The 26,397-nt window shown below is 40.6% G+C and overlaps 1 protein-coding gene across 21 annotated transcripts in view; it reads right to left on the bottom strand.

Moving 5' to 3' along the window:
* Pcbp3 (poly(rC) binding protein 3) overlaps positions 1-26,397 on the bottom strand; it is a 277,081-nt gene that overhangs the window by 136,126 nt on the left and 114,558 nt on the right. For 3 of the 21 annotated variants that reach the window (XM_063224651.1, XM_063224660.1, XM_063224650.1), the window contains one exon: positions 22,396-22,475. The exons of the other annotated variants lie outside the window; for them this stretch is intronic. The gene's annotated coding sequence lies outside the window, so the exon portion shown is untranslated. The remainder of the gene's footprint in view (positions 1-22,395; positions 22,476-26,397) is intronic. 21 annotated transcript variants of the gene reach the window in all.

Genomic DNA, 26,397 nt, shown 5'->3' with positions numbered 1-26,397 from the left:
GCAATGCACTCTTAACTAAATCATGGATTATGAAAAGACAGATTCTAGAACTAAATGATAATGCTGGTACAACATACCAGAATTTACAGAACACAATGAAAACAGTCTTAAGAGGGGAGTTTACAGCTATGAATGTCCATGTCACAAAAACAGAGTGAACTCAAATGAATAACCTCAAGGTCCTAGAAAACAAGAAAAATCCAAACCCAAAGCTAGTATATGAAAGGAAATTATAAAGAGTAGAAATCAATGAAATTGGGACAAAAAAATTAGTAAGCAAGCCCTCACTGAGGGCCTCACTGAGTTGGTATCATGTGTAGGCCATTGTGGGAAAAACAAGACACTAGTCTTTTTCCATAAATTGGTGCCATTCTCGGACTGTGGGGGAAGAGAATAAGAAGTCAACAAGAAGAAAGCCCCCCCTCGTGAGTTGGCACTATGTACAAGCTTGTGTGGGGAGAACCAGATGCCAGCCCCTTTGAGCATGCACGCTGGAAAACAAGAAGAGTCAACCACCACCACCACCACCACCAACACCACCACCACCACCACCACCACCATAAGCAACTGGCTGATCCAGAGAAACACAGGCTGCAATGATGGCTACTGAGGCAAAATACAATTTAATGCTTATAGGGTTTAATGTTTCACTGACTTTGAAGGTCTAAAGTTGGTAATCTGATCATCCATTCAGAGGATAACAGTGTGCAATCTGAGGGGAATCTCCTTCCAAAGGTGGTAGCCATTGTTAATTCTCTGTTATCTTGTTTTGAAGTCCTGTGTTCATTGTTTTTGGGGGTAGGGCTTTATTCTGTTTTGTCTTGTTTGATTTTTATCATATCTGATGGCATGAGCAGCTATTTCCAAGATACATTATGGAAGCCATTTTGGATTTACTTTTATCTTGTTTTGAAGTCCTTTATGTGTTCATTGTTTTGTTTTTATTGGTTTTATTCTGTTCTGTTTTGATTTTTACTATGTTTGAAAGTATGGGGCAGCTATTTTGAAAACAAGAAGAGGCACTATGGTAACTATTGTTGATTTCCTACTATCTGGGTTTGAAATCCTATATCACACTTATTTTGTTTGATTGGCTTTATTCTGTTTTATTTTTCTTGGTTTTATTCTCTTTTAAAAATAATTAGTGAACCCAAGTGTTGATTCTTTGAAAGAATAAACAAAATAGACAAACCTTTAGCCAATTTAACCCCCCAAAAGATTAAAAAGACTCAAATCAATACAATTAGAAATGAAAAAAGTGAAATCGAAACATTGTTGAAATAAAGTACATTATTAACGACTATTTTGCAAACGTGTATGCCAATAAATTAGAGAATTTAGACTAAATGGATAAATTCTTAGATATATATCAAAATTGTTAGATATATATCAAAAGCTGAACCAGGCCATGAGTAGCCAGTGTGGGCAGGGGATGCAGCCAGATCTCTCTGTGTGTGCCTGCCACTATCAGAAAGCTTGCTTCCTTTAAGCAGCAAGTGCAGGCAGGGAGATACAGCACCATGTGCCCACAGGCCACCACTGGAGCCCCTTACTTCCTTGATGAAGCCAGCACCCACCAGGAGAATCAATCAAACACACTCCTGTGTGTCTGCGGCCATCAGGGGAGTGCTGGTGTAGACATACAGACCAAGAGAAGAAGCAGCCCCACAATCACACACGCCCTGGCCATTTGGGAAGACTCAGTATAGCTGCACAGGTCAGGAGAAGCCCATCCCATACCCTTCTACTTCCCTGGGAACCTGGCTTCAGAGAACCCCAGGTGATTGGCCCATTCCCCCATACCATGGAGTGGCAGTCATTGTGGGAAGTGCCTAGGACCCCACAAGCAAATTGTTGGGAGGAACCCAAGAGAATGTCAGGGTGAAGGAGCAAAAGGCAAGCTCAGACCTCCAGCTCACACAGAACAAGTCTGGGAGATACAGTCATGGAAGACAATGAAAGTCACACACCTTAAATCTCTGAGAGGATAGCAACTAAAGTAAAGAAACAACTTCATGAGGCTGTAAAAGTAATATGATCAGAAATATTATCTCAGGTAAAAGAAGAAATCACAAACACAATAAAAGAAATGCTGACCATATCTAAAGAAGACACAGATTTTAAAAAAGAGGAGCAAAGGAAATGATGGAAACCTTGAATGAACACTAAAGGACGGAATTACAATGCATGAAACAGATTCAGAGATATCTAAGATATTAAAAATTCAATCAAAAAACACTTGAAAGACACCAAAGATAGACTTTCAAACCCTGAACACAGCATTGCAGCTGATGATTGTGAAAGGAAAGATCTCTTAAAAACAACAAGGAATCAGGAAATAACAGTTCAACAGCTGCAAGATGATGCAAAGACAAATAATTTAAGAGTGATAGGTGTCGGTGAAGAAGCAGGAGTCAATACAAATGAAATTAAAAAGTTATTTACAGAAGTAATAGCAGAAAACTTCCCAAACATGGGAAATGGATCTGGCATGCAGATAAGTGAGGCACACAGGACTCCAAATAGCCATAACCAAAATAAATCTACACATACACACATAACAATCAAGATCCCAGAAATTCAGCACAAGAATAGAATATTAAAAGCTGTTAGAGAAAAGAAACATCACTATAAAGGACAATCAATTAGAATCACGGCAGGTTTCTCAACACAAACCATCAAGTCATGAAGTTTGGAGAGAAGTGTTTCAAACCCTGAAAGAAAAAACTTCCAACCCAGATTGATGTACCCTGAAAAACTATAATGGAAGTATCTTATTTTTCCATCAAGTTTGAAAACAACCAACCCTACAGAGAGTGCTGAAGGATATTCTAAAGACAAGATAAAGATGACCATAGTTCCAGGAACAGGAGCAGGTGAGGATCAGTGAGGATCATCAAACGAGAGAGGCAATGGAATGATGGGGAAAAGTTGAGGGCCAACAGCAAGAGGATAGCATGGCAGAAATGAGTCAATGTATGCTGATTATAATCATTAATGTACATGGCCTCAATTCAGCAATATAAAGAAACACAAAGAGAGGGGATCAAGAAACAAAATCCATCAATATATTGTATACAAGAAATACTTTTAGCTGGAAATTCATATACTGAAAATCAAAGGAAAGAAAACAATTGTTCCATGCAACAAGTGACCAGAAAAAAGCCCAGGTAACTTGCCCATTAACTGTAGAATGGATAAGATATGGCATTTTCATGCAGTGGAAAGCTACCCAGCTACAAAGTAGAATAATCTGAAGGCCCTTTTATATAAATGAATGCAGCTGGACATCATGTTCATGAATGAAATGGTTTACACTCATATGGGTGAACACTGAGTAATCTCCCTAGCATAAAATACTGAAGGAGTTAGTAAGATTCAAAAACCACAACAGATACTATGACAGTGATTGGGGCTTGCCTCCCTGGTAAGTGGCTGCAGTGTGGCAGGCTGTGGCTCCTCAGGGTGAGAACCACCAGCATCTCCTGAGATCCACACCAGTTGGAACTTAGGGTGCTGGGAAACCAAGCAACCAGCCTGCCTCCCTGCTAAGCAATAGTGATTATACCAGTGCATGGGCTAAGAGTCAAACATCCCACTTCCCCTTTCCCCCGTTAGCAAATGGGAACCAGAGATCTGAGGGGAGGTTGACCATATGCAATATAGCAAATAAGGGAGATTTCCTTGTACCATGTCTTTGAAGGCAAATATTTTTACTATTGTTTTGCTTTATTCTGGTTAATGGTACTGCTCTATTTGATATTCTGTTTTGATAAGTTCTATAATGTTCTGTATTTCATTTTATTTTGCTTATATGATTGAAAGAACAACTATTGTGAAGATAACGAGATATACTGTGATACCTATTATTGTTATCCCAGTAATCTGCTGTGAAGTTCTGTACCAATTTCACTACAGTGTCTCAATTGGCTTTGTTCTGTCTTGTTCTGTTGTATTCTACTACCTTCAAAATAATAATAATAAAAAAAGAAAGTGATTGGGGAGAAAAAACCTAAAAACGGAAAGTGGTCACTACTGTTAATTTCCTATTATCTTGTTTTGAATTCTTGTATTGTTTCCACAATTTTATTAGGTTTGGTTTTATTGTCTTGTTTTGTTAGATTTTACTGTGTCTGACAGTATTAGCAGCTATTTTGAAGATAACTGGATATATTATGGATATATTATGGTGACCATTGTTGATTTTCTATTATCTTGTTTTGAAGTCCTATAATACTTCCATTCTTTTGTTTTGATTGGTTTTATTCTGTTCGATTTTATTATGTGTGAAGGTACAGATAGATATTTTGAAGAAAATAAGACATTATTGTAGCCATTGTTTTTTTTTTTTCTTTTTCGTTTTTATCGGTACCAGGGATCGAACTCACAACTGCCTGCTTCCAAGGCAGGCGTTTATGCCGCTGAGCTAAATCCCCAGCCCCTTATTGTAGCCATTGTTGATTTCCTATCATCTTGTTTTGAAGTCCTATCATGCTTTCATTCTTTTGTTTTGATTGGTTTTATTTTGTTTTGTTTTACTTGATTTTATTATGTGTGATAGTATGGACTGCTATTTTGAAGAAAACAAGAGACATTACAGTAGCCTCTGTTGATATCATTTTGAATTCTTGTAATGCTTTCATTCTTTTGTTTTGACTGGTTTTAGTCTCTTCTGTTTTGTTTGATTTTATTACATGTGAAAGTATGGATAGCTATTTTAAAGGATAAGACATATTATGGTAGCCATTGTTGATTACCAACTAAGAAAAACTTCAGGGCCAAAAGTTTACCAACTAAGAAAAACTTCAGGGCCAAAAGAGTTCATTGCTGAATTCTACAAAAACTTCAAGGAAGTTCTAACACCAATACTTCTCAAGATTTTTAATGAAATTGAAAGGGAAGGAATATTCTCAAAGCCACTCCTAGAAGCTAACATTGCCCTCATTCCAAAACTGCACAAAGAGTTAACCAAAAAAGAACTATAGGCCAATCCAAAAAAGAACTATAGGCCAATATCTTGAATGACTATAGACAAACTCTTCAACAAGATACTGGCAAACAGAATGCAATGAATCATCTAAAAGTTCACATATCATGATAAAGTAGATTTTAACCCAGGCATGCAAGAATGGCTCAACATACACAAATTGGTAAATACAATACATTATGTAAGTACAAGAACAAAAATCACATGAGCATCTCAACAGACACAGAAAAAACATTTGACAAAATCCAACATCTTTTCATGGTAAAAACACTGAAAATGAGTATGTAAGACCCTTATCTCAATCTGATGAGCCATTTATGACAAACCTACTGCCAACATCATATTAAGTGGGAGAAAACTAAGAGCTTTCCTCTAAAATCAGGAACAAGTCAAGAATGTCCTCTCTCATCACTCTTGTTTGACACAGCACCTGAAACACTAGCAAGAGTAAGTGCGTAAGGAAAAGAATTCAAAACAATATGTATAGGAAAGCAAGAAGTCAAATTATTATTATTTGCAGATAACATGACTCTCTACATAGAAGATCCAAAAAAACCCAGTCAAATGACTTTCATAATTAATAACCAAATTCAGATTAATGCAGCAGAATATAAAATCAACACATAACAAAGCAATAGTATTCCTGTACTCTAATAATGAATGCACTGAAAAAGAAAGTAAGGGAAAATGTCTTCCACAGCAACCCCAAGAATAGTTAAATACACCAGAATTTACCCTAACTAAGGATGTGTAAGATCTCTACAGCATAAACTACAGGAAAAAGGTAGTCAAAGAGAACATCAGAAATTGGAAAGATATCTTTGGTCCTGGTCAGGCGGAACCAATGTAGTCAAAATGACCACACTTCCAAAATTGATATACAAATTTAATACAATCACAATAAAAAATTCTAACAATATTTATCACAGAACAGAAGAAACCAATCCTAAAAGTCATATAGAACCAGTAGAAACTCAGAATAATACTAAAAGCAATCCTGGGTAAAAAGAACAAAGTGAGAGACATCACAATCCTGGACTTGACGTTATATTACAGAGTTACTGTGGTAAGAACAGCATGATATTAGTACAAAAACAGACATGAGGATCAGTGGAACAGAACAGAGGCAACAGAGTAACTCCAAGTACATTCAACTATTTGATCTTTGACAAAGAGGTCAAAAGCACATGCTGAAGGAAAGACAGCCTCTTTAGTAAATGGTCTTATCCACAAGAGAAGACTGAATCTAGACTCATATCTCTCACTATGAAATAACTAAAATTAAAATGAATCAACTACATATTAAAATCTGAAATATACAATCTGCTAGATGACAAAATAGATAAAATTTTGAGGTTACAAGTGTAGGCAAGGACTCTTTGAACAGAACACCAGTTGCTCAGGAAACAATTCCAAGAATCAGTAAATGGGATCACATTAAATTAAAAAGCTTCTTCAGAGCAAAAGAAACAACTGACAGGATGCAAAAACAACCTACAGAATAGGAAAAAAAAATCTTCCAGTAAGTTCTCCAACAAGGGACTTACATCTAGAATATGTGAAGCACTAAAAAAATTAGCTCACCAAAATAAAACACCCAATTGAAAATTGGGCCCCAGAAAGAAGGACTACCATCAAGAAATCAAACAATATCAATGCTAGAAAGACTACAGATAAAGAAATCCTTCTATACTGTGGTGGGAATGTAGTATACAATTTTTTTTTATTTAAAGAAAGACAAAACAAAAAAGAAAACAGGAAGAAATAGTACATACTTTCAAAGAAAAAAAAATAAACAGTAATAAATCACTAGCTGACGTATGCATATTGTCCCCCTATAAATAGTTGTTCAAGGTACACAAGTGGAACATATAAATGGGAATTCAACCAGGGAGACTGCAAACAATTCTGTTCAACTATCCAACAAAAACTAAGTATTATGACTATCAATCCTATACACTTAGACATGTATGTATTTATCCATATCTTCATTTATGTTGAGATCTAAAAGAACTTATTAAAATCTTTCTGAACAAAGATTAATAATATTGCTGGATTTCACATTATAACACCCTGGAATCAGCACTGGGTACTGCAGTGCCCCTTCTTTCCTTCAAAGTTTTTGTTCATTTCATCATGTGTCATCAGATCAGTTCTCATAAACTGTTTATATGTTTTATGTAAGCATGAGTCTTAATATGTATTTCTATCCTTTCTATATTAGAGGGAGAAACAGAACAAAGTAGAACAGAACTAAGCTTTTTCTACAGACATATAAAACTAAAAAAAACATATAAATCTGCTTATAAGGAGTTCTACCATGGTCACTGTGCTGTTTCTTGTTATCAGCAACATATCATATGATGCTATGTCATCAGATAAAATATAATTGAACATCTCAGTACATAACAGGATTAACAGAAATACAACTTTGTAGATAATGTAGATCTACAAAAACAGGTAGTAATCAAATCAGAATGGATATCATAGTGAATCATTGTCATTTTCAATATAGTTGTCTATACTCAACTTGATACCATCAACCTTACAGTTTTAAATAAAATCTGTCAATAATAACCAGCAATCAAACAAGTCAGATTTAACTAAGATCAGTCATGATACAACAGTATAAGTCATACATGGATTCTGATTGAGTTAATAGGAAATTAAAGATGTCCACTGTGCTATGGACAGCTATCTGTGCCCCTCAGATCCAGTGCTTGTATACAAACTTAAGATGGAACAAGTTCCAACCAAGCAGAGTGGTGCGAGTAATAGGGGTTTTAATTCCTGATACACTATTAGCTATATCTTCTGCTGTTTTTTTTTTTTTTTTTGAAGACTAGCCCTCCCCTTTACTCCCCTTGAGTGAATTGTGTATTTTTGGGTCTCCCCAACACTCATGGTTTGGTATTGGGGGGGAGGCAACCTACAATTTACCTAAGTGTTTCTGAACTTTCTCACTTGTAGGCTGGATTTCTAGTTATATTTCTTCATTTATTAAAGCCTGTCTGTTTAACCTATCCATAAATACTGGTCTAGTTACCCCTATTACTCTCTGGTTCCCTATCACATCCAGTTCCATTTTCTCATGTTTGATTTTGGTCCATTTAACCTTCTTCAGGCTAATTATATTTTCTGTAAAGAGCCTCTCGGTGGACCCTATCTCTTAATCCACTCTGCCTGCAATTCTGTCTTTTTTCCCTTAAGTTAGTGTATTTAGGCCATCTATATTAGAAATTATATCCAACCTTCTCTGCCTCATTTCTGTTGAGCTCTTTTTCTGTCATTAGTTGTCAGTTTGTCTTCTTCATTTTGCTTTCTGCTCCATTCATTGTGGCCTCTCTGCCACTGTTTCTGGAATCCTGGAACTTTTCTCTTTTAGAATGTCCTGCAGTATTCTCTGTAGAGTTGAACTGGTGGTTGCAAATTCCCCCAGTTCCTCTTTACCCTGGAAGCACCTTGTTTCTCCATTAATTTCTAGGGACAGTTGTGCAAGGATATATCAATCTTGGTTGGAGGTTATTGTCTTTCAAAGCTTGGATTACTTCGCCCCACTCTCTTCATGATTTAATGGTTTGTGCCGAGAAGCCTGTTGTAATTATGATGGGTGTTCCCTTGTAAGTGATCTGTTTCTTGTCTCTGACAGCTTTTAATATGCTCTTATATTGGATTTCTGGAATTTTGATTATTATATGCCTGGGTGTAGTTCTGTTTGGGTTGTAGGTGGCTGGGGTCCTGTATGCCTCATAGATCTGAGTATCTTTACCTCTTCCCATATTAGGGAAGTTCTCCTTGATTATTTCTGTGAATAGCCTTTGCAGTTCATTTGTTTGTATCCCTGCTTCTTCCTTTACATTCTTAAGTTATAGATCCTCTTATCATCTTCTAGCCTTTGTATTGTTACTGCTTGTTTCCTTGTTATTTTTAAGAAGTTTTTCCTTTCATGCTCCCACATTACAAATCTGTCCTCCATTTCTGATAATCTATCCTTAGTTTCTTTCAAACTGTTATGCCAGCTTTCAATAGTTTTTAGTTTCCTGGTAATCTCTTTGAACCTGCTTCATGTATTCTATGTTTTCTTTATTTTCTCCATCAAACAATTCTCCCCCTTTTTTTGTTCTTCTATTCTACCATCTGTGTTTTCTTGGGAGGTGCTTAGCATTTCTTAACTATTCTACTTATATCTTGCATTACTTGGTTAAATACTTCACTTTTGAACTCGTCTATGAGGTTCCAAAGATACCGCTTTATGTCTATTGGTGCCATGCCTGATATTGCATGTTTTCCGTCCTCATTCTCCTTTGCATTTTCCTTTCTTGGATCAGTGTTCTCAGGATTGGAGACCAAGTACCCTTTCTTGTTGCCTCCTCTTCTCATATTTTTTGTTCCTTCCATACAGGCTATATAGGAGGCCCAGTTTCTTTGTTGGTTTCAGTTTGTCTGAAGTGCACTGATTAGGTGGTCCTGCCCACTGCAGTGTACTAGGAGGTACAGACCCCACAGCCTATGCTGGGTCTGCCCCTCCTGGTCATCCTACTGAAGGCTTCACTGCATTAGGGTGCACTGCCAGGCACAGAGACCTGGTTTGGGCTAGCCTGTTGGGCGTCAGTCTGTGGCATCACCCAGGTCAAGCATTCCCCACCAATCTCACTTGAGAGGGGAATATGTGACTGAAGTCACTGCAGCGCCCTGTTCTGGCCAGTCTGCCCAGTCTCAGAATGTCCTCTGTTGGAGCCTCTTTGACTATGGGAGGGTCCCCGTCCCTCTCACCCATGTGGTGGGAATGTAAACTACTATAACCACTACAGAAATCAGTAGCGATTTCTCAAAAAACCAAAACTAGAAATTCTATGTGATCCAGACATTTCCTTTCCAGGTATCTTCCTGAAAGAGTTAAAGACATCGTATTACAGAGATACATGAATATTCGTGTTTATGACAGCACAATTCATATAACTAGCTTTTGGAAGCAGGTTATGTGTCCATTAACATATAAATGGATAAAGAAAATATAGCGTTATCATGGATTACAGCTCTGATATAAAGAAAGTTAAATGTGATTCAACTGTAGGAAATTGGGTATTCCCTGAGACCATATTAAATGAAATAAATTAGACACACAGTTTAAATAGCACATGGTTTCTCTTAATATGAGAAACCAAATGAAAATAAAGAGCAAAATAAAAGGTAGACAACAGAAAATAGGGAAATAGATGATTCTCAGTGTGGGAGGTGATCAAGAGATGGAGGGAGTGGGTAGAGCAGGAAGGTGTAAGAGAAGGAAAAAACCATGAGTTAGGTAACATGTGTTATGTAGCTGTACCAACTCCACATATACTGCAAACATATACAAAAAAAATGAAAAAGGCAGGGGATCAAGGGATAGCAGGATAGGGGAGGGAAAGCAGGCACAGGTGATGAAAAAAAGAACCAAGATGTATTATGTATATGTACTGACTTCACACAAGGAATGAAAACATTATGTACTACACACATGTACTAGTAATTTAAAATATTAAAAAAAAGACTCCCTGGTCATTTCCATTGGCTTTTTAGTTCTGGTATTAATTGCACTGTTTTCTACTATCTCATATTACAAAGCACTTCAAAAACTTTTGAGGAATAGGTGGAGATATAAGCCAGTGTGGGATATAATTTATCTTACAGCTTTGGGACACTATTTATACTACTTATTTTTAAGTGAAAAGCCATCCTCATTTGAAAGAGAAGGAAGTACAGCCCTTTCCCCTCCCAGTATCATCCTTGACCCCTGAGCTGAGGGTCACTGTCATTACAGATAACAGTGCCTAGCTAGGCCTGGTGATTCCCAGCTGTAACCCTGGCACTTGGGAGGCTAAGGCAGACAGATCAGGAGTTCAAAGCCACCCTGGGCTACACAGCAAGACTGTCTCAAAAAAACCCACAAATAAACAAACAATAATGCTGGGCAAGTGCCAGCTGAGGTGGTGCGGCCCAGCAGGCAGTGATCCACAACACCTCTATTGAACAGTAGTACCCATGCCCTTTGGCGTGCTCCTATTCATGGGTGCTGCTGGTGGCCCTCTTGGGGGGTGGGCTCTTGCCCAGGTTGGTTAGGTCCCAGTTGTCTTTTATATCATATCACAATGGATTGTAACATGTCATGTTCCCATGGTGTAAGGCCCAGCACACAGGAGAAATCCAACATATATTCAATGAATGAAGTGCAGTGGTACCAGTAATGTCATTCCTGTAGAAAAGCAGTGATAGGAAGCAACCTGTTCTCTGTTCACCATTCAGCTCCCAAGGTTCTGTGTTGATGAGAAAGAGAAGCACCACAAACCAAGGGAGGTTAATGACATGGCCACCCACCCCACATCCCTGTGCCAGGCCACAGAGCACAGTCATGACAGTCACAGGAAGGCAAGCTATCAGCACACATCCTGCAGTGCCCCCAGGCCACCATGAGGTGCAGCCTGTCAGCCACCTCCCGGCATCATGAAGGTGACCAATGGTGCACACAGGTGTGGGAGTGGGCAGGCACCATCCTATCATGAGTGTTACCACAAAGAATACAGTGCCTGAAGCAAAGTCACAAAGGAAGACAGGTAGTGGTCCATTACCTGTCCTTGTCCTGAGTTTCTCCTTGTCCTGGAGAAACTCAGGGACTACCTTTCTTCAAGTCCCCCAGGTTTCTCCTGTAGCTACCAGTAAACTACAAAGACCAGTGGATGGTGTAATGGCTTACCAGGCAGATGACCAAAAACAGGGCAACCATGACCACTCAGACCCATATCTCCCATCCTCTCTGGTCATGTGTATAGGTAACTTCTCAGAAAAGGGCACAAGCGATAGCAGGCTAGCTCCTTCTACCCAGAGGACAAAGTCAGCCAACCACAAGAGTCTGGGAGAAAGAATCTTCCTCCTGCCCCGATGGGAAAGGAATAACAGCTATAGCAAGATACTCTAATGGGCAATAAGCAAACAAAGCCAGTATGTACATGTGCAACCTAGCCAGCAACATGCCTGGGAGATGCATAAAGACCCTCCCAATCACCACCCTAGGTGCAGGTGCTCTGAGAGTGGGGCAGGAGGCTTGCAGACAGCATGGGGACCTTGCTGAATGAGGAAGGACATTAAGAACCCATTTGTTCTTGGGGGCTCTGCAAGGAACTTTTGGTATTTCAATTAAGTTAAAGAAGCAGAATACTAATTTTGACAGCACAATAAAGATCTTTGTTTTCATATTATGACTGCTCAGTGTGAATCAGAAATTTTATCCTTTGTTGAAAATAACTGTATGAGACATGATTGAAAAATAGTGTTTAAATTTTTAAAATATAAAAGACACATTGCCGTTGATTCTCTCAAAGTATACTCCCTCATCTAAACACTCTTAGCTGCCTTGTCACTTCCTCAAGCAGCTCTGGAAGTCTTCTTTCGTATCTCTGGTTGCACTATCATAGTTCACTCTACGTCTTGAATCAATTAAAAATGTTTACATTTCATGATCATTTTGATTTTGGGGAAGAGCTATAAGTTATAGTGACAGATCTCATGAGCAGGTGGATGAAGACACAGCATCCCATTTCACACATCTGCCTTTCTATTTCCTAGCACTCAGCAGTAGAATTCACCATGTTTTATATTACACTTTGGCAAGACACAAAAGACTTCTAGAACATTTTAGAAAGTGGAAAGGGATATGTTCAGTGAGGAAGGGTATTTTAAGGAGATTAATGACAATATGTCTTTTACTGCAATGAATTTTTAAAAATTTAAACCATGGTCATATATTCTGATCCCCATTGTAGTTACAAAGAACTGACAGGATTCAAGAGAAAATATTTGAAGTATTAAATGTGAATACACTAACCACAGCCATCCTCAGTACATGACAGGATGAAAGCCTGGCTTGTAGGGCTTCCCAGGGGCAATCCTGCCTCTCATCTCTCAGACCTTTCCTTACTGTATCCTCACTGCCCCTCAACTCTGTATAGGGTACAAGTCCTGATATCCTTCTTTCCTGCACCTCCCTCAGGGCCTCTCCTCCCACTGAAGCCAGAGGAATACTCCAAAAACTCCAATCTGATCCTGGCCCAATTTACACATCCCAGGTCCTCCCACACAGGAAAAAAGGAGTGCCTGCCAGGAACTGCCACCTCATTTGCCTTACCACCCACACAGCTCTCTCCAGGGCCGGTTCTCCACCTCTCTGACACCCACCCTCAGAACCTCTCTACAGAGCCCGCTGGACCATCCAGCCCTGTCACAAGGCTGTGGCTTTCCATGGAACAATGTAGGTACTCGAAAATATGATTCTGAATGGACAGTAATCGAGAGAGGAGGCTAAGCCACGAGAACATGGTCTGGAAGACAATGAAAACATGGAAGATGAGATGCTTGGACTCCAAGGACAGCCAGGAGGGGCTATGATGACTCAGGAACTAGATGGCTTGGCTCACCTGGCCCCCTATTCCACCTGTAACTTGCTGGTGCACCACTGTCCTCCTGCCTTGGGATTCCTACTCCTGCCTTAGAAGTAGCACCCAGCAAGGAAGTGCCACAGGGATAAGGTGGAGAGTAAGGGCCAAGCACTGGGTGAGGTGTTTGTAGTGAAGGAAGGAGCCCCCCCACCAGCAGCCATCTGAGAGGTACTTCCTGAGTCACCAAGATGACCCCAAGGAAGAGCAGGGAAAGCCCCAGCAAGCTCACTCAGTCAGTATGCAGCTTAGTGCATGATACTGAGACACCCTGGAGGAAAAAAGTCATGAGGATTACAGAGTGATCATGTATAGAGTGTCACCATTCTAAATGAGTACATCACAGGGTAGAAGGGCATAGGCTTAGACCCTCACACACTATGTTTCTATTTCCACCCTGGATTACCCAGCAGAGTCTCACAGGTACAGACCAACATTTGCTAATGTAATTCTTAATGAATGCATCAATGGGCTCTGAACATCTCCTACCATTTAGATTCCTTCCAAAATAAGCCACAGCCTAAGCAGAAATGTGCAAGAGCATATGACAGAGTGTGCCTATGACAGTTTATCCGTCATGACATAACCAAAGTGGAGAAGTCATGGTCAGATGCTGAATGGAATGATGGTAACCAGCATGTCAGCAGATGCTGTGGTGTGGCAGGGCCTCCCACATTCAGTGTGGGAGATCCACATCCAGTGAATATAGGTGTGCATGGGAAACACGGGGTCTGTGGTTTGTAATCCCATTCCCTAGGCCACCTCACTGCTGCCAGGTGCTCTTCTGTGGCCCTTCTCACACTGAGAGGCACAGTCAGTGGGGTGTGGCTGGCTCAGGACACCAGTTGTCCTGCAGGTAATAGGCAGGCCAGGCCAAACCCAGAGACACCATCCATTAGTGCTGTACCTGGAGACAGAAACTCTGGCTAAGGCAAGATCCCTGTAAGGCTGGCTGTCACACTCTGTCAGTCCACACAGGGTCTAGTTTTCTCCAGCAACATGTTACAGCAGTTAGATACAGGCCAAGGATGCCCTTCCTCCCTGACTGTAGTCAGGCCTGTCAAGGCACATGTCCCAGGTGGACAGCCATCAGACAGGCTCATTGAGGACCCAGGTATGTATGGAACAAAGGGCCAGCAGGGGACAATGGCAAGATACAGAGCTCAGGATAGGAGGTAGTCAGCTGGCTGTCTTGGATGGGGTGAAAGTGTGTTAGAGAAGAGGACCCAAGGTCATGGCTACACCTATGTCCATGCAGCCAGACTAGAGGCACTAAGCTCAGTGCTCATAAAGGGCCGCCCCATTCACCCACAGTCTTTAAAAAGTAATGTCATCTGTGCTTCACAGAAGACCTAGTCAAAGGTCACCTCTAGTAAGTGGTCCATGAGGTCTAGAGCCTGCAGGCTGGCTCCCATATCCTGCTCTGTATAACATCTCAGTATATAATAAAGAATTTGTTGAGCAGGAGACATGCAGCTGAGGCCCAGGGCCTAGGACTAGGGTGATGCTGTGTGCATCTCTGCCAGAGTGATCTTGCACTCACCACTGCTCTTCTGGTAGTAGTCCAGGCAGTGGAGCTGGTGGATAGGGAGGGTAGGGAGGATAGGGAGGGCTTCTCATGCAGTGCCCTCTCTCTGTTGCTTACTGTTCACTTCCTCCACTGTCACATATATAACCCAGCTGGGTTCTGTGGTTCTGTGTTGGGCCATAGCTTACCATGGGACACTATAATAGGAAAACACTGAGGTTAACTGTATATAATTAAACTCCACTTCAAGAAAAGTTCTTGAGAAACTAAAACCAACCAGTTCCTAGCATCTTTAGGCTCTAGTGGCTCCTGCTAGACCACACATCTGGGCGCTGGGCTCTCGGGGGCTTTGGCCACCTTGGATTGGACACCAGGCACAGTGATGGTGCCACCTCCTCCCAGGGCCTCTGGTGGGAACTCTGTTCTGAGGAGAGTTGTATTTGTTTGATAACTTGCTATTGGATATAATTCCAAATCTGAGAAATGTGTGCAGGGTGTCCCTGACCCAGCTTTTGTTGTTCCCATCTGGACCACTCTGTGAATGCATCATATACTCATTCACACTATCTGAAGCTTAAGGCCATTTGAGTGGGTGTCAGTCTTGCTCCTTTACCCCAAACACTGGAGTGTGCTTCCTGAAAACAACAATACCCTGACAGTCATAACAGTTATCAAATTCAGAACATTAACCCTGACTCAATACCATTACCCACTTCCTGACTACCCATTCCCCAAACCCTACCACCAGATGCTTTCTGAAATCATTGGCTGAGCCCTGAGAATTTAACCATTCCTAAGAGCAACAGAGGAGGACCAGCTGGAGCCACAGAGCTCTTAAAAATGACACCTCTATTCTGAGTGACCAGAAAGAAAACTTCATGGGTACTCAAATTCCATACAAAGTGTTTTTAAAAGACAAAATGCAAAGCAAAATAACATCCCCACTGACACCAAATTCACCAAAAAGACAAGTTAACAAAACTATAAAAACCTAGTAATTTTAAATTGGTTAAAAGATATTAGGTAATAGTGTAAGAGATAAAAAAAATTTAACTCAAAAATAAGGTCACGGAACTAAAAAATGAGCTCAGAATAAAGAAAATAAGTTTCAAAAGCAAAGATGAAATTAGACAAAAAGTACAACATTTTTAAAATGTAAAAGGAAAACAAAGTAGTGAGAATTCAAGAAGCAATACATACAGAGTACAAGCAAAGTAAAGACAACAGGCAAGGACAGCACACCACTGGGGAGAAACAAGCCGAGAGGCTGCCGAGTCTCACACACTACTCAGCAGAGCTCTGCTTAAAGACATTATAAAATACACACCAGTCAGACTAAATGCATTATTGATTCACTCAGCTTACATGTATTTATATATATTCATCCACATCTGAGGGTATGGTTACCTACCAATTTTTTAAAAGACTATTTTCACATTTTTATATCATCATATTGCTGAGCTCATAAAATGATTTGGGGGCTTTCTGATTTCTTGTACCCTCTAACATGGTTTGTGAACCTTTCAGATTTTCTTTAGGATACGCTGCACTGTGCCTACAATGTGTGAACACAGACCTCTGGGTGCCTTTCAGTCACTCCCAGGGTCACAAATCATCAGACATTCCATACTATATCAAGGTAGTTTTGTTGACTTACATTTTTCAAAAAAAATTATTCACATTATTTAGAGGTTGTTTTCCATCTGCAATTGTATCAAATTTCTAGTTTCTCAAGTTTTAAAGTTTGGCTCCCCGCACTGGATTACTTTTGGCTATCATTTTGTTGTCCTCTTCTACTTTATTGCACATTATACTTTCTGCTTTTGAAAGTGGTTAAGAGTTGGGGTTTTACTGACCCTTGCTCTGGTTTAGATGGGTATCTCCCAGAAGTCAATATGGACAAGCTTGGTCCCCAGAGTGGTATTACTGTGCAGTAGTATGAATCTTTAGGAGGTGAGGTCTGGTGGAGATGCATAGGTCACCAGAGGTATGCTCTTGCAGGAAATAGAGGGGTACCTGGCCAGTCCTCTGTCTGCTTCCTAGTTAGAGATGTGGGCACTCACACTGACGCACACTGGTGTGCCGCTATCACCAGAGGCACAAATGCATGGGACCATTTATCTCAGATTTACACCTCCAGAACCATGAACTGATTAAGCTGCACTTTACCTCATAGGTAGACTGTGTCTAGTGTTTCATCAGTGTACAAAGCTGACTCACCCAATCCTTTTCTAGAGATTACTGCATGAATCAACAAGTTTTTATTTTGTTTCATCTTTTTTACTTTGATTTGTTTTTCCTAGTTTTAAATTATTTTGTAATTATTTCCCTAATATTTAGAATCATATGGCTTGTTATTTTAAATGTTTCTGATTTCCCAACATTTTCTCCTGAGAAGTGTTTTGACAGCATTCCCCAGACATTGACAGGAGATGCTTTCTCTCACTGTTTTTTAAACAGTAGGTGCTTTAAAAGAACTCCAAAATTTCTAAGTATAAAATGGAGTCTGGATTACTTTTGGCTATCATTTTGTTGTCCTCTTCTACTTTATTGCACATTATACTTTCTGCTTTTGAATATTAATATTAATATTCAAAAATATACATGGCAGGTATATTGTGAAAAGTTCTGGTGTGTTTGAAAAAGGAAGAAAAGTAGAGAAGGAGAAAGGGGGGATGAAGGGAAGGAGGGAGGAAGGAGTACTCCCTGCTGAAAACAGATTGGTAAGAATGCCATCCAAACCTCTTGTAACCATGACTTTTCGGTCATTTTGACTTATCCATAGAGGTTTCCCACTGTAGTACTTGTTTGGTCCACCTCCTGTCCTTAGAATTTCTCCCCACATAAATTTCACAGCTGTGTAATTACATACATGAAAGTCTTTGATGATCCGATCTTCTTGGGGAATAATTTATCACAGAATTGAAGCATTTTTACTTTATTTCTTTAATATTTTCCTTTAAAATAACATTGCCAGATCTGCTTTCTGGTGGTTACCATTTGCCTAGTGTCTTTCCCACAAACAGATTTTCTGTTTTAGCTCATTTTAAAGACTGAGTTCTGCATTTTAGTATAGAAATTCAACCCACATTATAAAACTAGTGCCTACCTAATGTCTTGCCTTACATATTTCCTACAATTTCTAATTTTTCCTCTTTCTCTCTCTATCCTTTGATGAGATTTTCTTAATGCCAGCATTTTTCTCCACAAGGTATGAAATGATGCAACCTGTTCCCATTCCTCTGTGGTTCCCTGTGAATCATTAATGCATTAAATGTACATTTTCATACCATAGACCCTCTCCATCAAAGAAGACTTGAAGTTTAGTAAACTTTCATTGTGCTCCTTTTCATTGCTATCTAAATGCATGTATGAGATTCTGACTTCTAATACTACATTAGTTTGCACACCAATATGCAACAACATTCAGATGAATTCATATTATACTGGATGCTTTCCTCATCATTACTTTTGGAATCAAAAAATGGCCCTACTATAGATAATTGTCTTTTTTCCACTTTGGCATAGTGTCAGGGATGAGGCCAGGAACTTCTGAGACTAGACTATTCCCCTCAGACTTACATTCTGGTCTGACTATGCTCAAAATTCTAGATTTGGAATCATTTCTCTCACAAGTACTCTGAAGATAAAGTTTCAGTTAAACCCAGAAAAGATTTTGTCATCAAGTTAGTTGTGTGCTGGTGGCCAGGCCTTTGTAGAAAAGCTAATTTGGTCCCTTGTATCTGGATGTCCCCTCAAAGCTTCATGCATTCATAAGTGAGGCTTTACAGAGGCAGTGGATATAAGGTATGTGAATATGGATTAAGAGTGTGTGATAACTAGATTAGCTTACTGATTGAATAGTTCTGAGTAGGCTAATGGGAAGCCCCACCCTGAGTGGGAGTGGTACCAACCAATAGGCTTGTGGTCTAGATGGAATATATAGGGAAAGACAAAAGCCAAACTCATTGCTTTCTGCCTGCTCTTCCATGGAACTGTTTCTCCTCTGCCATGCAGAGACCTTGTAGCCACAGATGGAAACCTCTACGAACTGTGAGCTATAATACCTCCCATCTCTTTTAATTCATGGGTAACCCAGCAATGAAAAAGTAACTAAAGAGAGTCCCCCATCTCCCATCCACCCTACTGGACACTACTAGGTTTCCTCCTTATCAGAAGCATCCTGAAATTCATCCTGATGAGTCCTACAATTGGGTTTGCTCCTTTCCCTGTTCAAAACTGGCCAGGTCTCTGATGCATTCTGTGCTTTGGGAAATATTCTTCTAGAACATTTTCGCTAGAATATGGGGCTTTTCAAAATCACTTTCAATCTCAGTTTTTTCGCCCTCATTCTCTCCATATATCACTCCTGTAGGCCTTCATAGTCCATAGTCCTTTACCTCTGCATTCCAGAAAAGCCTTGATCTTTCTAAGTGTGTGTTCTGGAAGAGCTATCAGGTCCTATATATTTGTGGTCTGGATTAGCTCTAGATTCTATAGGTGTACAATTTGAGACAGTCCTTGACTTCTTCATCTAGTAACAGACTCCTTATTCATTTTCATACATTCTGTGAATCAAGCCTTCCTGCTTATTCTATTTTACCAGCCCTTACTTTCCAAAGTCCTTGGACACTACTTTCAATCAATGTCTTCTCAGACCCAAGTCATTTTCTCATTGTGTCTTTAACTCTGCTCCTTGAGCATCCTTCTTTGGTTTGGTGTGTCTTTGTCCTGTTGTTGGTTTTCCTAAAATGTGTGTGGCTCCCAGCCATGTCCATATGCTTTGCAGAGGCCTGGCTGGTTTTTCCCAAAGGTCACATCTGTCTACCTTGGATTGCCTCTGGTTTTTCAGGGGAGGAGAGATGGGGAGTCTTTGGACTATACCTGCCAACATTTTGTCTTCTGGAAATGGCTCCCTGTCTCTCTATGAATTGTAGCTGGTTGAACACAATTCCTGAACACAATGCCTAAAGTCTACATTTGACTTTTTCCACATAAGTTGGATGCGCACATCTCTGAAGCTTGCCACAGACCCTCTAGGAAGTGGTTATCTATATCCTCTCCTACTTCTCAACTCACTCTGCCTTATATCATTGTTCTCATTTCTCTCTCTCTCTCCCTCTCTCTCTCTCTCTCTCTCTCTCTCTCTCTCTCTCTCTCAGTACTGGGTAATGAAACTAGGGCCTGATGCCTTCTTAATAGCAACATCATCATTCCTTTTTTATTTTGAGACAGGTTCTCACTAAGTCACTAAGTTGCCCAGGCTGAGCTCAAACTTGAGTGCTGCAATTACAGGTGCACACTACCATACCTACCTTGGGCTCTTATTCTTATGTACATTAGGCCTCCCTGCATATCTTCTGGGCTATTTTGATTCCACAAACATTATCTGTTTCTGTCTCTTAATCATTAGTCAAAACATCTGGTCCTCTGATTATAGTTAGGAATTTTTGTTGTAGCTGTGTTTTAATTCTATATTTTCCAGGGATCCTGGCACAGAGTGAGAGCAAATGACTGTCCTCAATTATCACACTGTTACAATTCCAGAGTAATATGTGTGTGTGCTGCATTTTAGGCTAGGAATACCTTCGTGAATCCAGGTTGATGATATGTGTGCCCTGGAGCCTTAGACAGGTCTGCACCTGCCTCCCAGCCTAGCCCGGGAAAGGGTTCATAGAGGCCAGCTCACTTGAAATCCAAGAACAGAGCAAAAGCAGGTCTCACACTTTTGTGACAGGCACAAGGAAAGGCTGTGGGCTAGGAGCAGGCATTTCCCTGGAGCTGATGACTGGTGACTGGGCACAGGCCCAGATCCTGCATGCAGCTCTGGCCTGGAGATGAACTGTGCATCACCTTCAGGAGCAAAACCTAACTGTATAGTTGCTCTGTATTTCTTGAAGACTACTCTACAATTTATCTGTTGTCTGTAATTACCCTGTGCCACTACATAACATTTGCTGTTCAGTTAAACAGCTGGAAGTTACCATAGAAACCAAGTACTATTCTCTAACTTGAAAAGGTAGTTATATGTTTTTTAAAATTTATTGGCTTTATCTTACTTTGACACTGATTAACCTATGACTACCACCAACTGGAAACAAAGCTGGGTGTGATGTCTGTTTTCCACTGTCCCTCTACCTCCTTCAGCTTTTCATATCCCTCTGCCTGGATCATTGTTGGCTCCCTTTCCTCAACTTGTCTCATTGTCCTTGTGAAAATGTCACTGCCAAGTCCACACCTGGACCATGCAGTTGCACGTAATCAGAAGACAACATGAGCCACTAAGAGTACTCCCTCAAGGAGCCAGCCCTGAGAAGTCCAAATGTATGTGAGCAACTCCACATGTGTGCACATAAACTAGTACACATGCACAAACATACATAAACATGTACCTGCATATCCATGTGTATACTCATAGGCACACACATGCATAGACACAGCCACATAGGCATGTCTACCCACACATACATGTGGCAATGCACAGGCATGTACTTATTAGACATGTGCAATTCATGCAAGACTCAAACACATGCACACATGTACTGGCACACACATGCATGCATACACATGCAACTCACATATGTGCATTCATAAGTGCACACAATTCCTGCACACACACATATACATACCAACTCATCTCTAACCCTGTCCTGCTGCCCCCTGTTCTTTGATTTGCTCTGTGTAAGAATGTCTGGTCTTCTCAGGTGTGGAGTCCACTCTGGGCACTATCTCTGGGGGCAGACTCCCTAGGGTACTCACTGGTAGATTTGTTCCAAGCCCAGACAACAACCTGGCACTGGGAATGTGTTCACTTCCTGCTGGCTGAAGGAATATGATGGCTTTGGGTAGCAATTCAATTCTTCCAGCCTCATTTAGAATTATCTTCGAATCAGCTCTAATTCTGAAATATCTCATTACCTGCACACGGTGTCTAACCTGATGAAAATTGTCATGAGGGTACTGGAGCTCTAAGCATTCTATGTAGATGAGAGTAACAGTCATCAAAGACTCTGGATATTATTTAAGGAATAAAACATTTTTTCATTTCATTACAAATACCCTGTTAATAGAAATAAACAGATGAAAAGCAGCAGCGTCTGAGAGATCCTTGACATTGCCTCTTTGAGGGGGTCCATGATGGGCACAGCAGGAGGACAGTAAAGGTAGTCAGGTGCAATTCAGGCTTAAGAATCTTAAAAGAAATGGACAAGCAAAGGCAGCAATCAGAAGTCAGGATAGGCTTCAAATCAGGTGGGAAAAGGGAGGGTAGAGATCTGGGCCAAGGTTGGGCACAGGCAGGCATGGTGGGCATAGGTGATTAAAGCAGATCAAGGCAGGCAGGGTCACAGGTGGCCATAATCTGGAACAGCATGGGGCTGGGCAGGCAGGTCACCAGCAGGGGTAGACAAGAGTACCTGGGAGCGCCTCCTTCTCCCGGCCTGGGGACGCCTGTCCTGCCAGCCCACCTGCTCCCCGAGGGTGAGACACTGTCCATCTACCAAAAAGCAAGGGAAAAGCATCATGTTACCCAATGAACCTGGCAAGGCCAATACCAAAGCACACAGACCACATCCCACTGGACCCCTTTCTAGTCCTCATTTGCAGTGTGAGGGTTCATAGGAAACTTTGTTACTTCAAGTTTGGTACCACATCAATCAGCAACTGTCAGACACTGTACACAGGTCCCTGAGTACCCCAGAAAAGAAGCTGTATACACTAGTATAACCTCCTGTTGTCTACTCCTGATGCTTATGCCACACTACTACCCTGTGGGTGCTTCTTCCTCTCCCTGCCCTTGCCCTGCCCTTGCAGCAAATATTATTTGAGCTGCACCTCAAAGCCTGCTCTGGTCAGGATTCTGATCTCCACTATCAGAACAGTCTGCCCCACCCCCCTGGTGTCTCAAGTCCAGAAACACATCTGGAACAGGTCATAGGTGCCGAGCTGTGTTGCTGGACCCTAGCCAAAGTCCAATGTCTGTTACTGAAGCATGACTAAGGAGAAAGGCCCCACTTCATGGACATCTGGAATGCTGCCACTGATGTGTGCATGGTAACATGTGGCCAGTGACCAGCCAATGGGGATGCCTTGTACTCTGGGGATTCCTGGTGAGATTTAGACAGCAGGAAATGCTTCCAAAGAAATACAATATAGTCCTCCTCCCATCAGACCTGATGGATTGAATTCCAGAGACAGAAGCTGGATTGTAGAAGCAGGTATAGTCTTTAAAAGGAGGAAAACTAACAAGTTTTAAGCACTTTATTACTTCCAAGAACTCTCATGTTTATTACACTATACCTAATGTCTACCATGTTAAGAAACAGGCACTACTGTCATGATTTTTATGGAAGAGGATCAGGCTTGGAGAGGAAAAGTCTACAGAGGTAAACATTACTGGGAGAGTGGCAGCAGGTCTCCTAAAGCCCCAGCACAAGTCCTTTCTACCCCAGCAGGGGTAGACTACAGACTCTTGTGAAGGCATATAGGAGATGGCTTCTAATAATTCGTTCAGAGAGCGAGGACAAATTTAGGATGCAGTGCTATTTACAGCACCTTAATGGCTATTACTCTGTTCCTTCCATTTAAGAACAGCACTGATGCCAGAAGATTCTCTGCTCTGCCTGGGTTCCCACGTTGGGCAAATTACTTCACTTCACATTTCAGGTTTCTCAATTACTAAGTACATTAACACACTATTAGGGGTAATGAATGCAGCAACATATGTAAGTTCTTTTAGTAACAACTATTAAAATTCTTTACTTCTTAGGTGATTCTCATAAACCTTCAAAATGATATTTATTTATCTTTTATTTTATTGGTACATTTTTAGATACATGTAATGATCACATTCATCATAAAATCTGTATCTATACATGATGTAACTTGGTTTTTTCCCCCTCATTCTTCTATCCTCTCTTCAACCCCTCCCCTCCTCCCCATTTACAAAGCTTTATTTCCATGTTTTCCTTCTTTGCCCATTTTTTAAACTTTTCCTTCCCTGCCTTCCTTTCTCCCCTCCAAAATGATTTTTAAAGAGTAAAAGTAAACAGATAATGGAAAAAGGACTCTCTACTATTGGAGAGCTCACTGGCGCTGCTAGCATTCCCTGGTGAGTCTACCTAGAAATTTTCTAGCATGTGGAAGTGAAGTGCTTGGGCTCATCCTACACCTGGAGTATTATCCTGTACAATCAATGATTCTTAGATTACTTTGAATCAGTACATTCAGAGCTACCTTGGCACAAGAAGTGAAATACTCTGCATTTTTAATCCCAGAGGTGTCACCTAGAAGCTTCTCCACACAGGTCTGCAAATTGTACCTCCCACCAAAGTTGCTGACCACCGCTCCTCACACTGTGGCTGGCACTAGTCCCTCTCAGATGTTTCAACCTTTGACAGGTCAAAACCAAAAGGTGTAATCCTATCATTTAATGTTTTAAACCTGTCCAATTTCTGAAAGAGTCTGAGTCCTTGTTATGGGCACGCACGCCTTGCCATGGCCTCTGCTGTGAGCTGGCTGATGACTCACATTCACATTCCCTGCTACTTAGCTGCTGGGGCACACAGCTAATTTGGGTAATCTCTAAATGATGTCCCTAGGCCCTTGACACTAGCTAACTGGCACCTTCTGCGCCTGCACACCTCTGCCATTCCTCCTCTGGTACAGCTGTGTTGTGAGGCCTTGTTAAGTCCTGTCCTCAACCCTGACCTCCCACTGCCCTGTGCACTGCATTGAGCTCAGTGCCCATTTTATTGTAACCTCCCCCTTCTCCCGTCCTCATCTTCAACAAATCTCATAAAAATCACTTTCCCAAAGGTCTTCTGTGTTTGAAATGTATTATGGAGAAAATTCTCTTTTTTCCTCTACAAATTTTGTATACTTTGCTGTACTTTTTTTTTTTCCTAGCATGAAAACTGTAGTGGAAACATCTTAGGCCAGCCACTTGCTGTCCTTGATAGATGCCATGGACATAATAAATAGAAAATAGATAAATACTTCTCAGTGTTTTTCAAAGTCCTTCACAAGAGGATATCCAAATGGCAAATAAAAACATAAAAAGGTGCTCAGCCCCAGTAGTAATTAAAGACACGCAAATTAAAACCAAAAATAGAGCTACACACCCACGGGCTCCCTCAAATGTAAGTCTGGCACCACCTTGCAACTGTCCGGAGGAGGAACAATAGCAGGACTCTTCACTTCTACCAGTTGGTGGACTGGGACTGGTTCCAAGCATCCTACCACAAGGAACAAATGTATCCACTAATTTTAAAGAAAGTTTAGGATGTATTCAATCCCACTGGAGATAAGTAACTTTCACAGGGTGAAAAATATGTCAATTGAGCAGTGAAAATAAGCTGACAAACATTAATGAGTAATTCAAAACAAAAAGCAAGCTGACACATGAAGCAACTCCTCAGGGTGCTGGTTGGAGAAAAGTGTACAAGGGAGCCTGCTTTAGAAGACACACTCTCATGTGTATGTCACTTTCACCACCGACTCTAAATCTTTTTGAAGGCCATGGTTACTTTACACTCTAAGGGCACACAATGAGTTAGAGCTCAGCAAGGTATCATTAAAACAAAGTAATAGGTAAGCATGAGAACACTTCAAAACATAGGGATAGACTCAAGACTGACACAGAGTCATAAAGATACCACCTTTTCAGCCTCTCTCACAAATGTACAAATGCATAGCAAATCTGTTTGCTCTTCTAAATAGTATACAAGAATGCACGTGGCTTCCATGTTCTCATGGAAATGTTATATAAAGAAATTATGTGCATCCCTTTTTGAAACTATAATCCTGCAATGTGACTCCATATAGTTTACTTATTGAATATATTATGGGATAAAAAGTTTTTAGAAGACAGGATGCTGCTGCCCTAAACTTGGTAGACCTCTTGAAGTGCAATTGTGGAGAAAAGTGGCTGCACAAAAAGTCATTATGCAAGGCTATATCCTGTATTTTCCTGGTGAGAGTGCAAACCATATGAAAAAGAACTGAAGGGTGAAAGTTAGCAAAGCTGGTGCTGTGCATAAGCAGTGATGCAGGAATCCTCTGGAGGTGCCTTGCACAGAAGGTTAGCACATAGGAACATGGGTGGCAGAGATGAGGCTCCTGAGACAGCAATAGGTCATTATATAAATGCTGGTTATTTTTAAGATTTTCTCTTTGTCATTTTTTTCCAACAGTCAAATAGAAAGGTTTATTTTGCTTGCTTGCTTTTTATTTATTCTTTTCAGAGTGCACCATTTAATTAACCTGAGTGGAGATGCCTTTGGTTTGTGGATATATGGCCTCTTCCATAAAAGATTTTCAGTGAAAAAAATAAAAATCAAGTCATTTTGGCTTGGGAGCAGACCTGGTTGCTCCAAAGCCTAAAGTCTGTACTTGTTTTAATCAAAATTTAAAAACTA

Source organism: Cavia porcellus, unplaced genomic scaffold, assembly GCF_034190915.1.
Source record: "Cavia porcellus strain 051 isolate PalLab524CR breed Dunkin Hartley unplaced genomic scaffold, mCavPor4.1 scaffold_15, whole genome shotgun sequence".
NCBI classification, from domain to species: domain Eukaryota; kingdom Metazoa; phylum Chordata; class Mammalia; order Rodentia; family Caviidae; genus Cavia; species Cavia porcellus.
The sequence above is the reverse complement of the archived record's forward strand: the minus strand, read 5'-3'. Positions and strand labels throughout refer to the sequence as shown.